Here is an 11,432-nt window from a genome sequence, read left to right as displayed (position 1 = left end):
CCCCACCTCGCCCCGCCCACCAGGCCCTGTCCATCCACCCCACCTCGCCCCGCCCACCAGACCCTGTGAAACCATGATCCTAAAGAAACCCTTCCTCCTCCATTTCTGTCAGGTATTTTGCTCATAGCAATTGTAGCAGATTAATACAATAACCAAAAGTTAATTTTCTGTTTACAAGAGGAAAAAGAAGATACACATTAAGGCTAATAATAACCTCCAAGGTTAGGAATCTGACCCATACACATCTCAGTTTTCTAGCTTATTTCATAAGCCTTTAAAAAAAAAAAAACTAGCGCCGGGCAGTGGGTGGCGCACGCCTTTAATCCCAGCACTTGGGAGGCAGAGGCAGACAGATTTCTGAGTTTGAGGCAGCCTGGTCTACAGAGTGAGTTCCAGGACAACCAGGGCTATACAGAGAAACCTTGTCTCAACAAACAAACAAACAAACAAACAAATAAAAAAAACTAGCTTGAAACAGTACCCTCTCTATAAATACAGTTTTAATCAAATACTAACTATAGCGGTTCTGTAAGAACATTCCAGGCTGAAAGCCCGTGTGTGGGAAACTGTGGACTTGCCTGACCACACTGGGTAGGCAGCAGAGCTGAAAGCCCATCCTGGAACAGCCAGGTAATGTGACTCTCGCCTAGGGATTGTATGATAGATGAATGGATGTTTTTCCTATCCAAAGACATTGCTCATAATATGAAGAATGTCTATTTTTAAAGAAGATAATTTCAGATGGGCAGCAGTTATGTTTATAATCCTAGCGCTGAGGAGTCTAAGACAGGAGAGGAGAGGGCATTCAAATCCAAGGCCAGCCTGGGCTGCATAGTGAGTTCAGTGGCAGCCTAAGCTAGGGTGAGAGCCTATCTCAAAAAGAAAGAGAAAGAAAAAATAGTCTTGATGGGATAATTAAGATCCTAGAGACCAAAGATAAGCTTTGAACAAGAAGCTAGGAAAATTTCAGTCATTTTAAAACAAGTTTTAAATAGCAGCTGCAGATGGCAAAACACCGCTGTAATTTGGGCCTTTGGAGAATGAGAAGACAGACCATATAGACAGTGTATAGATATGACAAGGACAGAGCTACTTGTGGAAGTTGTAGAAGGTTAGTGGTAGGGCCTTGACTAACATGCATGAAACCTAGGGTACACACATGCATACACACACACACACACACACACACACACACACAGGATTCTGTTAGGGGATTTCCTGATTATTCTTCTTGTGGGGACCCCAAAGTCATGGCAGGGAGATTATTTCATTTGTATAGATAACTAAACTGAGGCTCTCAGGGACACCATCATCTGGGTGCTGCTGGGTTTGTTTTGGATTTTTGTATAGTTCTGAACTCGAGACAGTACTTACGTACATTTGAGAAAGGTAACTTTCTAAGACCCAATCAAGATCAGATCCTCCCCATGGCTACCAAAAGGGGCTTCAGAATCCAGGTTGTCTGATTAATCTCTCTGCTTGTCAACTTTCTGCCATCTGGACTCTGTTCAGTTTTCTTTCCAACTGCAAAATCCCCATACGAGAGGTTCCTTAGCCCTTGTGAAATTTCAGTCCCCAAATGTTGGAGAAGATGAAATGTTTCTCTTCAGGGTTTGCCTAAGCATGGAGGGAAGTGACTCAGGCTTTGGCAGCTATGGCCCCTTCTGCCCAGTGTCTGTCAGCTCCTGAGGGAATGGGAACCTCCTCTTCATGGAATGAAAGCGACTGAGGAGGGCGGGTGCTCCATTTCCAGTTCAGCACCCCTCCTGCTGACGATCTGTCTGCCATGATTTCTTACTGACGTCACTGTAAAAGTCATCACAAGTCCAGACTAAGAATGCTTACCACGCCCACCCCTCATCCCCCTTGGGGATGTTACTCATAAAGGTTAAAGAAACAAAACAGACATGAGATATCACTGTTGGTGTGGTTGCTCCTTTAAAAGTGGTCCTTCCTGAGCTCATGTTCTCTAAATTGTGTTCTGGATCTTCCCATAAAGAAGGGGAAATATGCCGGGCAGTGGTGGCTCACGCCTTTAATCCCGGCACTTGGGAGGCAGAGGCAGGCAGATTTCTGAGTTCGAGGCCAGCCTGGTCTATAGAATGAGTTCCAGGACAGCCAGGGCTATACAGAGAAACCCTGTCTCAAAAGACTGAAGGAAAAAAAAAAAAAGAAGGGGAAATACGATCTCAAAATTATTTTCATTTTTGTTTCAAGTTTATTCTGATGGATGGAAGTCTATCCAACTATCAGCAATAATCATTAAGAGAACATGATGGTACATATCTGTAACCTAAGCATTTGGGAGGCACAGGCAGGAGGATAACTTCTAATTTGAGGCCAGTCTGAGCTGTATAGGAAGTTCTAGGATATCCATGGTTAGGTAACAGATCCTGTCTCGAAAGTAACAACAACAACAAGAACACACACACATGCACTTACACATACACATGTATGCACTCACACACACACTTAAAATCAATAGATACAAGACACTGTATAAAAAAAAATCTAACCAAATAAATAGCAATGTCATTTTTAGAGGTAAACAGCTAATTTCTCCTTAAAATAGGGATATTTTTAAAAAAAGTTATAAAATCAAAATATATATCTTTGTACTCAGGTTCAGTCTATGGATTCCTTGTGTATGCCCAATAGTTTCTAAAAGGTGTTTTACAATCTTAAAGCCTTGAAAAGGCTATAATCTCATGAGGAAGTAAGTATTACATATCTCTCACATTCAGAGACACACACAGGTGGGATGGGAGGAACAGAGGGGGAGGAATAGAGAGAGAAGAGGGAACATATGTGTTAAGTATGTCTTTCTCTTATTGGTAGCAATCTAAAATAGACTCAACTGTCAAACATGTAAGCATTCTCTGGGGTGGCAGCAATCTGATATAGTTCCAAAGGTCCCTGTGCTTTTCAGACTTTATGAAGCAAAAGCCCCAGATTGTCGTTGTCATCTAGATTTTTGAGATCTGGTCTCTCTGGAGCTCAGGCTGACCTGGAACTCACGATGATTCTCCTGCTTCAACCTCCAAGGTGCTAGGATTACAAACATGAGCCATGACTTGGGGCTTCCAAATCTCTATTTTTTTTTTCAGAGCAGTAGTTCATGGATAGTATGTAACACTATAAACTTAGCAGATGCTCAGGAAATCTGAGCTCCCTCTTTTCATCCCTCTGATGAAAAGATAAGTTTTCTCCTTTCCAGCAGAGAAGAAATAGTTCAAGTGAGATACTCCAGAGGGCTAGGCTAGGCTTCTGTGATCGACCCCAGCACATCATAGAACCAAGCATTCTAGAGCCAGTGGCTGCTGTTCTAAGGGTTAAAGCTCCTGAGCACACTTAATCTGTATTTATCAGAGCAGTGGGAAAGGTGGGTCCTTCCTCTCAGATGCTTATGAAATCACACCTGCATTTATAAGCTTGAGGCAAAGACTCAAACAACAAGTGAATGTACATTTACCCTGAGAAACTGCTGCACTTCTGTTTAAGCAGGGAGCCTGCGGTGCTTGGTCTTGCCTGGTATGCTCCCACCTCCCCTGCTTCTCAGAGATGCCTCCCTGGTGGGACTCACAATGGGGAGCACTGGCTCATTTGGGTGGGAAGTAGGAAACCTGTTTCAGCAAAAGTGTATGTTTATCAGAGAGAAACGGGTGACCTTTATATTCTGGAAAGCTACACTTTAGAAAATGAAGGCAAGCTAAATATATTGCCGGATTTAGAGCCGCATGAGAGAATTCTTTGCAGCAAACTTGCTTTCAAGAAACACAGAAGGAAGTGGCCCAGATGGCTGTTTTGAAGCAATAGGAAGAAAATCCTGAGCACCAGAGATGGTAACTGTAAAAATAAGACTTCTGTCTTAGGGTTTTACTGCTGCAAAGAGACGCCATGACCAAGGCAGCACTTATAAAGACAACATCTAATTGGGACTGGCTTACAGGTTCAGAGTTTCAGTTCATTATCATCGTGGCAGACCTGGCACTGGAGGAGCTGAGAGTTCTATATCTTGTTCTGGAGGGAAACAGAAGAAGATTGTCTTGCAGGCAGCTAGGAGGAAGGTCTCAAAGCCTACCCTCCACAGTGACACACTTCCTCCAACAAGGCCACACCTCCCAACAGTGCTACTCCCTTTGGGCCAAGCATATTCAAACTACCACAATGGAGAAATGCATTTTCATTTTTTTCTAGTCTTCATTTGTGTTTATTTATTTTTGAGACAGTCACATGTATCTAGGCTTGTTGTAAACTCCCTTTGTAACCGTGGATGACCTTGACCTTCTGACCCCCCTCCTAGGTCTACTGCCTGAGTGCTGGGATTACAGAGAGAACCACCATGCTCAATTTGTGCAGTGCTAGGGATCATCTTTGGAGATTCTCTGAAGCACAGGAATAGAAGGTGGCACAAATATAGAATGTTATCCCTCCAGATTCAGACTCCACACAAAACTGGTTTGCTCAAGCCTTGTCAAGTCCCATATTCTCTAAATGATTATTTACAACTTGTCAAAAGAATGTTGAGGTGCCAGGTGTTTGTTTTAGATGTATTTATTTTAGAATTCTTTTTTCTCATCTCTTATTTCTTCTTCTCCTCCCTCCTTTCCCTTACCCCTCTCTGTTCCTCCCCACATTGTGTGTGTGTATGTTTGTGTGTGTGTGTGTGTGCACGTAGGTAATAGGTCATCCTTAGATATCCTTCCTCAGGCACTATCTACTCAGGACTTTGAGGTAGGGTCTCTCACTGTGACCTGAAGTTTGCTGTTTAGGCTGGGCAGCTTGGCTAATGAGCCCCAAAGGATCTGCCTGTCTCTGCATCCTCAGGGCTAGATTATGAACCTGCACCACCACGCCTGGTTTTTAACCACAGCTCCTAAGCACCATACACTTACGCTTAAATAGCAAGTACTTCAGCCACCTGAGCCATTTCTCTAGCACCCACACTAGTGCTTCCTGAGAGAGGCCATGGCACCACAGGATAACTTACAAGGCACTTCAGCTTTGTTAACAAAGTTATGAATTAGACAATGTCTTGTAACGTGTCTAAGAAATAATAGCTATATGTCATTTAAGCCAATTTTGAAATAAATGAGCCTGTTTTTTTTTTTAATTTAAATCTAAAAAAGTACTTTTCTGAGCATAACAAATGGTGAAACAATATAATTAATGATGGGCCTCTTATCCATTTCATATCAATAAATTATGTTTAGGACTCAGCTTGCTGGTCATTTCTAGAGGAATTGTGTACAGAATGAGGGATGAAAATGCTAATCAAATTAGTTATTAGAAAATGACACTTTCTTTCTATATTCTCTTTGATTTCAACTTTTGTGGTGAGGAAAATCGTAGCACATTCTCTATTGCCTACTGCTAACACAAAGCTTGCTTTCTTCGTATATGCTGTGCCAGCCACCAGCTGCCATGTGAGGTGTCGCATTTGTGGGTTTTGTGTTTTTGTTTTGTTCTTTTTTGAGACTGGGTTTCTCTGTGCATCCCTGGCTGTCCTGGAACTCATTCTGTAGACCAGGCTGACCTCAAACTCACAAAGATATATACACTTGCTTCTGTCTCCTGAGTGCTGGATGGTGTGCTACTACCACTCAGCAGCATTTGTGGTTTTGAATTTATTAATAATTTATGCTACTGTATTAGGGTTCTCTAGAGTCACAGAACTTATGAAACAAATCTCTCTCTTTATATATATATATATATGATATATATCATATAATTTATAAATATATAAATACAAAATATATATGTAAATATATATAAAGTAAATCTGTATTATATATAAATAAAATATAAATAAATATATTTCTTCCAATAATCTAGTAGTTGCTCAGTCTCACAAAGCTGGGCATCTCAACTGACCTGCTGTATATGTTGGAAGCCGGAGGACGTACGCTCTAATGCCAGTGAAGGAATGGATGTGCTTGTAGGCAAGGAGCAAACCTGTCCTTCTCCCAAGTTCTATAGGCTTCCAGCAGAAGGCGTGTCTGCCCACCTCAAGAAATGGATCAAAAGCGTGTGTCTTCCTACCTCAAAGGCCTGGACTAGAAGTGGACTCACCCACTTCAAACCAAGCAGAAAAAGCTCTCACCGGTGTATCCTCCATTTCTGCATTGTAGTTCATTCCAGATATAGTCAAGTTGACAACCAAGAATAGCCGTCACCAGTAAATTACTACTTCAGTCTGTTAAGTGGTATCTTCCAGTTGCTTTTTATGGTCAATTGCAATAACAGTGATCGTCTACAAACAAAATGTCACAATGTTTTTCGTGGTCACAGTAGAACAGAATGGCCTGACACCAATAGGGCCATTTCTTATGAGAAAAGAAAAGAAAAATGAAAAGTCACAGGGATTTATAAAGACAGATTAAGGGTGAAATTCCTCGTGTTGCAATTTAATGAAGATTCTGGTTAAGGGGGAAAAGTTCATGTTAACCCCCAGCTCACCCCACTCCACTCATCTTCCTTTCTCTATTGGAATGGGGACTAGCTCAAGCTATCCTTCAAACTTCTAGCCTCCTGCCTCAGCCTCCCCCCACCTTCTAAGATTAAAGGCATGTGACATCACTTATGGCTTTTAGCTTCCTTCCTTTCTTTTTGTTGTTTTACGCTTTGTTTTGTTTTTTTTTCTCTTTTCCTCCTTCTCCTCCTTCTCCTCCTCCTCCTCCTCCTCCTCCTTCTCCTCCTCCTCCTCCTCCTCCTCCTCCTCCTCCTCCTCCTGCTTTGTTTTTGTTGTTGTCTGAGACATGATTTTTCTGTGTAGTCCTGGATGTTCTGGAATTCATTTTATATATTAGGCTGCCTTTAAACTCAGAGATCCACCAGTCTCTGCTAAAGGCATGCACCACCGAGCCCAGCTTTGTGCCTCCCTTTTCAGTTAAAGGATTTAATCTTTTGTTGTTGCTCTTGGATTCAATCTACACTTCTTATAGTTTATCATGCACTTATTTTACTTGTTCATAATATAGTGTGGTGATGTTTCTTTCTTTCAAAACAAGAATATGAACAGCCTTACAGTTAAGAAGACCTTGTTAGAAATTACTTCTGTGAGGTATTGGGAAAGTTCTAGGCTCACAGACAAAGCAAATCCCAAGTTGTCTCTTCAAAAATTTGTTGGCCAGAGATGAGCTCAGCTGGGCCAGGGTGTGGTTTGTAAATACAAAATCAAGTTTTCAAACACACACATTGTTCTTCTCATGCCCCAGGGGAAGACGGAGGGGCCAGAGCACTGCAAATTATCTGTAAATACTCTTTCAAATTCATTAAAATTTCTAGTGTGTAAGGAAAGAAACTGAAGTGTTCATACAAATTCTTATCTGTGGCAGGCCCGCGGGGTATTTCTCTTATTTATTCCTTCTCCTCCTTTTTTCTCTTTTATAAAGTTTTAATGTGGGCTGGAGAGTTGGCTCAGTGGTTAAGAGCACTGACTGCTCTTCCAGACAGAGGTCCTGAGTTCAATTCCCAGCACCACATGGTGGCTCACAACCATCTGTAATGAGAGCTCATGCCCTCATCTGGTGTGTCTGAAGAAAGTAGTAGTGTACTCATATACATAAAATAAATAAATAAATATTTTAAAAAGATTTTCATATGTATAATGCTTATGTAATAAAAAGAAATATCTAAGACCTGACATGGTAGTACATACCTGTAGTCTTAGCACTTTGGAGGTAGAAGCAGTAGGATAGACCCAAGTTCAAGGTCAGCTTGGTCTACCTGGTGAGTTCTAAACCAGCTAGGACTACATAGTGAGACTATCTCAAACTGTAGCCTTCTCCCTGCAAAAATAATTCTGAAAACAAACAAAAACCAAAAACAAAAAACAGCCCCTTAAACCAACCCCTACCCTCACTAGAGCCTGGGGGATGGCTCAGATGATAAAATCCTTGTCTTGCAAGCATGAGGACCTCAGTTCAATCCCCAGAATTCAGACAAGGAGCCAGGCATGGGAATGGAGCGTTGGCTCGGTAGTTAAGAGCGTTGCTGCTCCAGAGGGATGGGGTCCTGTTACTCCCAGCACCCACATGGCAGTACACTTGTAACACCCATTCCAAGGTTTCGATTACCCTCTTCTGGACTCATTGGGTGCCAAGAACATACATGGTGCACATACACATACATGTAGACAAAACACTTAAACACATAAAAACAAAAATAAATCTAAAAAGAAGGGAAGACGAGGAAGAAGTGGAGGAGGAAGAGCAGCAGCAGCAGCAGCCACCAGCGTTATTGCATACTCTTGTAATTCTAGCGCTAGGAAAGTAGAGACAGGAGGATCTCTGGGGCTCACTGGACAGCCAGTCTAGCCAGATTGGTGAATTCTAGGCCCATGAGAGACCCTGGTGGACGGTGGCCCTGAGGTTGTCTTCTGACCTCTGTGTGAACATGCACAGATGGGTAGAGGGATAGACCATGAGTGGTTTATCACGACCGCTTGAATTAAGAAATGTAGGCACACATGCAGTAGTTGGGTGGATGCGGCAGTGGTAGGGTTTGTGAAAGTTCTCTTCTTATCCTGTCTCAAAGGAAGGAAAGAGCCAGGTTATCTGTTGAGAGTGAGTATGTGGGAAGTAATAGAAGTCTCAGGAAAAAATAGGAGTCATCCAAGAGAATGGCACAGTGAGTGGACTAGAGAAGGAAGTAGTATTCGTGCAGTGGTTATGGGTTTAATTCGAAATGACAGTCTGTGCCGTGTATTGTGAGGACACTGTGGAAGTCATTTTTTTTCCTTCCGTCATCATGTGGGCTCTGGGGATTGAACTCAGGTCGTCAGGCTAGGTAGCAAGCATCTTTACCTGCTGAGGCATCGAGTTTGCCTCAGTTGTGAATGTAAAGTCAGAAAGGCACGCCAGACAGCATGGTTGCCTGGCTTTCTCCAGTCTACTCTTGTAGCCAAGTCTCCTTAAGTTTAAGGATTTCTCATGAAGCTGCAACCAAGGTTTCCTACCCTTGGGGCTCCACCAGAGACAAATGCACCACCAAACTGTTTCTGTTTTCAGATTGATAGCTATAGGCTTGTTGTTTCTATTTTCACTGGGAGTACTGCAGCCTTGAGTTAGCATCCCACCATGTCCCTCAGGATGGAACTGAGTCCTGTGATCTTGCCTCCTGTGTGCTGGGACAACAGGAATGAGCCAGCATCCCCGCACTTTATTTTGTTTTTGTTGTCTGGAGTCAACTCTCAGCATCTAGATGCTACAAGCAGCTCTAAGCCTTGTAGTTCAGTCCACAGCCGTTGGCAACATGGCAGTTAGTTTCTTCATGGCCAGCAGAGTAGTGATGGTCAGTCCACTAGAACGCGGTCTTAAGTGGGACACCCCATCCTCCTTGGCACAGAACGTAACATTCTGTTCACTTTCCATTGCTATAAGTGAACATTACAGACTGGGTTGTTTATATAAATAGATGTTTGTTTTGCTCGGTTCTAGGAGGTCCAAGGTCAGTGAGTGGGGATGCTGCTGACTAGGCAACAGGGGTATCATACAGCCAGAAGTCTGTACACAAGAGTACAGCCAAACTTTTTATAACAGACCTGTTCTAAAATGAATCCATTAAGCCATTAAACTAACTCATGGAACCATTCATGAGTCTTCATGATCTAGTCAGCTCTTTGAGGTCTCATTTAATCTGTTTTCTAATACTTTACCCTGAGGATTAAAGTTCAGTGAGTTTTGGTGGGAACATTCAAACCCTAGTATTAGCTCATCACTTTTTGCAAGCTGCCCTAATTAGAAAACAACCCAAGATGTCTCCCCCACCCTCCCAGTGTTTCTAGATTCTATTTATGTAGCCAGCCTGGTATGGAACTTGAGGTACTCCTGACTGTGCCTCCTGAGTCATGAAATTCTCTTTCCTTTCTTTTTTCTCTCCCCTGCCCCAGGGTTTCCCTCTGTAGCCCTGGCTTTCCTGGAATTTGCTGGCCTCAAATTCAGAGATCCACCTGCCTCTGCCTCCCAAGTATTGGAACTAAAGGTATGTGCCACCATGCCTAGCTCTGAGATTATAATCACATACAACACACTACCTCTAAGTAAGCTCTTAGATCATACTTCCATAGTTTAACTGTGATGCAAATCCAACTGGCATTGCTAAAGATTCTCATTGTGCCATGAGTCCTTTCTTCCTTAACTAATGGTAAGTGACAAACCAAGGGAGAAACAAAAAAAATAAAGTTCTTCCCTTATTTAAAGATATTACCTGTAGGGGCTAGAGAGATGGCTTGGCAGTAAGAGCATAGACTATAGTTCTAAAGGGCTCAAGTTCAATTCCTAGGCCCCAAACAGCAGCTCATACCTGTAACTTCAGTTCCAGGGCATCTGATGCCTTCTTCTGGCCTCTGCAGGTACCAGATATGAAAGTGGTGCAGACAAAAAACCCCACTCACACACAGAAAATAGTTAATTTAAAGGGATACAACATGAAAAAAATAAAGCAAATTTAATATATAGGGATTCTTAAAGTCAAAATATAAGGCTAAGAGATATCTGCAGCAAAAATAACTTGGCATAACCTTATGTACATCATTCATGCTGAGTTGAGAAGCACCCCAGGTAAAATGCACAATAAATCCAAACCACATTTCAGGAAACATTGAGATCTGAGAGACATATGATGGAGAGTTGTGTAGTAGAGCAGAGGTGGGTAGCTCATCGTCATGACAAACGTGGAGAGGCAGGTTTGGAACCACATTTTTCTCTATTCCAGTTTCATCCATAAGTCAACTGTCACGCCCTGGAGACATCGCTGTGAGGCATTACAAGTTTCGACCAGAAGCTTCCCATGCATAAACCATCAACATTTGACCTAGAATTCACAACGCTCTCAGTTACTTGTCTCACTGTTGAGATGAAACACTTGATATCAGAACCTCTAAGAAAGAAGGGTCTGTCCTGCTCACGGTTGGAGGGATGCAGTCCGTCAAGGCAGGGAGGGTGTGGTAGCTGGAGCAGCAGGCAGCCTGCCTTATTGTATGTCCACAGTCCAGAAGCGGAGCCAGATAAATGCTGTGTTTCGGCTCCCTTGTCCCTTTCCCTTCAGGTGACACCCCAGTTTATAGGATGCTGCTGCCCACATTTAGGGCGAGTCTTCCAACCTAATATAAAGAATCTCCTCACAAAGATACCCAGAGATTTGTTTCCATGGTGATTGTAAATCTTGTCAAGTTGACAGTGTAAATTAAATATCACAGTATGATCCACTTAGTTTTTTTTTTTTTTAAAGATTTATTTATTATTATACATAAGTACACTGTAGCTGTCTTCAGATGTGCCAGAAGAGGGCGTCAGATCTCATTATGGGTGGTTGTGAGCCACCATGTGGTTGCTGGTACTTGAACTCAGGACCTTTGGAAGAGCAGTCAGTGTTCTTACCCACTGAGCCGTCGTGCCAGCCCATCCACTTAGTTTTAAGAAAAAAAAAAG

The sequence above is a fragment of the Mastomys coucha genome, unplaced genomic scaffold (assembly GCF_008632895.1).
Source record: "Mastomys coucha isolate ucsf_1 unplaced genomic scaffold, UCSF_Mcou_1 pScaffold1, whole genome shotgun sequence".
In the NCBI taxonomy this organism is placed as follows: domain Eukaryota; kingdom Metazoa; phylum Chordata; class Mammalia; order Rodentia; family Muridae; genus Mastomys; species Mastomys coucha.
The sequence above is the reverse complement of the archived record's forward strand: the minus strand, read 5'-3'. Positions refer to the sequence as shown.